At 33.5% G+C, this 3,333-nt stretch overlaps 1 non-coding gene across 1 annotated transcript; it reads right to left on the bottom strand.

The window, feature by feature from the left end:
* Positions 1–1,182: 1,182 nt before the first annotated feature.
* On the bottom strand, positions 1,183–1,286 carry LOC114897400. Its single transcript, XR_003794117.1, has one exon. It is a non-coding gene; the product is annotated as a U6 spliceosomal RNA (small nuclear RNA).
* Between the last annotated feature and the right edge of the window lie 2,047 nt (positions 1,287–3,333).

Below are 3,333 nucleotides of genomic sequence, written 5' to 3'. Positions count from 1 at the left end.
ACATTTCAAATATTTGTTCCCCAACAGAGGCGTTTATAACGTAAAACAGTTTATTCAGATAGATAATCTTTTTTGTAAATTATTTAAATGAGCAGCTAATAGGCAGAATAAAAACTTTTTTTGTTAGAATGGAGAAGGCACATGCCAAGGTGTTTGTCTACTTAACTGGTGAAATCTATGCAATAGATGCATAACTATTTTCTATAAAAATAGTTTTTATAAGTCTTTTAGTAGTTAACTTCTTAAAATTGTTAAAATGTGTGCTGTTTTCTAATTTCAGAATCAAATGTATATTTTAAAAATACTTCATTAATTTATCATTTTTGTGTAAAGTTAAGATGCATCTCTATCTTTAATACTCATAGTTGATTTGAGCCCATTAATGTACTTGTCAGAGTAGTTCAAACATTTCATCAGAGGGCACACAACATTTTCTTCAGTCGGTAATGAGTCTCTACACATATATGTAACTCTAGAACTACATAGGCTCTACTGTTTTGCAGATGCCAGCTTAGCACCGTGCCTGATACAGAATAAGCTGTTGTTTTATTAGGGTAGAATTATTGATGCTTGTCTAAACATGACATTGCCTGGAAAAATGTTAGTTATTTCTATTACTACCTAAAGTAAGTTAATATATCAGGAAACAGCACGTATCACATGCAACAATAACCCAATTTGAAGAGATGCCTATGACACAGAAAAGTACACACAAATATACAAAGAAAGCAAGTACCATGTCGATAATTTATTTTCTTTGGGCAAAGTGACCAAAGTTGAGAGAAAATATCTCTACCACAAAATAAACATAATTAAAAAAATTAAGGTCAGTATTTTTTAAATGATCAAATTCCTATCATCAGTATCCAATTTCTATTTTACTTTTAATGCCCCATGAAAAAAACAATTCATAAGTAAAACCAAGGAGACTTTTCTCACAAAAATCTTAAGGGGGTAAGACAGTTTTCCTGAATCCATGTTTTCATATTACAATTTCATAAATAAAACAAAACACATATACACAGCTTTACCCCACTTGGAAGCTCAGAGGCACACAGGTAAAGGGCAAGAAGGTTCGACACTAAGCTACTTGGGTTCCTTCTTTTCCTTTGTTTTTTACCTTTCCTGCTCATGATCTGAGTCCTCTGCTTGCAGGCAGCAGGAGAAAGCCTGTCATCTAAGAAAAATATTGAACACCTAGGAAGTTATGTGTCATCCTTGCACAAGGGGCCATGCTAATTTTCTCTATATCATTAGAAATTGGACATTTCTAACTGAGGGGTCAGGTTCTAAACATCTTTAAAACTCAGTCAATTTAACTACAGTAATTTAAAGAGAATACCTATGAAAGCTTCTAGTTCATGTTCCCGGATCTGGATTCTTGGTTGTTCATCTACTTCTTGGATCTACAACCTAGCTGGAGTTGTTTTTTCTTGGTTTGTTTTTATTTATATTTTCATTTACTTGTAATTCTAAGAAACTTAACTAATACTTACAGCACTATATTCCCTGGGGTCAGCAACATAAAGGGACCACCCCTGCACCCCCGGGTTAAAGCCTTGGCTTCAAAATAAGGCACATGATCTTTACAACCAATTTTAAGAGCAAAAATAATAATTTCCTATCGAATACCTTTCCTTAAATGAATAAAAATACCCACTTTGCTATACTTAAATATCCTAAGTTGCAAATCATGTCAATAAAAGATGGAAAACACCTTTGAATATGAGTTGCACCAAGTTTTATTACATGCATTTAAACAAAATGTTCAGTTGATTAAAATATATTTGAAGAATCCCATTCACACTTGATTCACTCTTCCGCCTGCCTTTACCTCAGGGTAGGTATGCAAGTTTTCTTTTTCTACCTATAACTCTCACACCAACAAAATAATGCTGTCTTTAGGATGTGATTTTATGATCCCTGAATTCTTTACTGCATTTTCTATGATATATTATGAAATGTTCTTTGATTAAGCGAAGTCAATGTCCCATAAGATTATATATACCCCCATAATTGATACCTTAAAAAACAAAGACTTCATTATCCCATTAGTGAATAGGAAAAAAAAGTCACAATCATTAGGAAGTCAAATGCTACCTTTGAGATTTGGGCAATGAAGTTACTTTGAGGGAGAACATCTATCATGAGAGAGACCATTTCTTTATGTGAAAAGCACATAGAATCTACATGGTAGAAAAGTTCTTTACTCATAAGGAAGCCAGAAAGAGTAGAATCCATTTGTTTGTGAGTCTATTTCTTGAACCCTTATTGTTTTGGTTTCTTAAATCAAATTACTGAAATTGGTATTTAGAAATAAAAAGATAGGTTTCACACACAGTCACTAAGGTTATCACTCCATGGAAGAAAATGTCTGACATGGCTAAGTATAAATTGTATAGCATATTAAGAATTCTGACGTTATGAGAAGAAGTGCATTTTAATGCCTACTAATTTCTTGGAAAACAGTCTAGTGAAATTATGAAAAATAAGACGATTTAAAATTATCCACCAACACGAGGCTATGTTAGAACTTTAACAATCAAAATATCTAATGTTCAGTCCAGGTAGAGAGACTAGCTGTAGGATACTAGATGGAAAGGCTAAAAAGGTACCATATTTCTTCAATACAATGCATTGTGACTGAATGATCTGCCATGATGCCTTTGGCAACTGTTTCTCTGAAGTTCAACTTACAAAAGGAAAATGAATTAACCCTGTTTACCACTTACTGGTAATAACTCACACTAATCTTGCCAAGGAAAGATCTGCTATCAGGTTTCCAATAATCTTAGGTTTTTGTCATCCTAACTCCTTTCAAAGAAAAGCTTTCATTCTTTGAAAGAACATTAGAATAAAATCCCTTTGGAGATAACTTTACATTTCCTATTCATAAGCCCCCAAAAAACAGCACTCCAGAGTAATAGCAGCGGCCTAATAATTCACCACATGTCTGACCACTGATTACCCTTATTTAGAGGAATACACTTAAGATCAAGTATAGGTTTCTAAGGCCATATGGCAAAATGGAAAAATCATTGTTCTGGGGGAAGAATTCCTCCAATGGTTCTTGGGTGATCTTACAAAAGTCATTTAAATTCCCCTAGGCTCAGTGTATGCATCCAACATATGGGGCCATGCAAACTGTATATTCTAACTACCTCAGTAAAATCAGTGTAATTAACAGTGAAAGTTGATTTTATCCATTCAAAAGAAAAGACAAACACACTAAATAACTTGCTACTCCCATCTACTGGAATAACTTAATTTATATATGGATTGCTCTTGATGATTTAGCAGTGAAGGTGGGGCTCAAAGAAACAAACCAAGTGA

The sequence above is a fragment of the Monodon monoceros genome, unplaced genomic scaffold (genome assembly GCF_005190385.1).
Source record: "Monodon monoceros isolate NGI ecotype Baffin Bay Population unplaced genomic scaffold, NGI_Narwhal_1 Super_Scaffold_16, whole genome shotgun sequence".
In the NCBI taxonomy this organism is placed as follows: Eukaryota; Metazoa; Chordata; class Mammalia; order Artiodactyla; family Monodontidae; genus Monodon; species Monodon monoceros.
The sequence above is the reverse complement of the archived record's forward strand: the minus strand, read 5'-3'. Positions and strand labels throughout refer to the sequence as shown.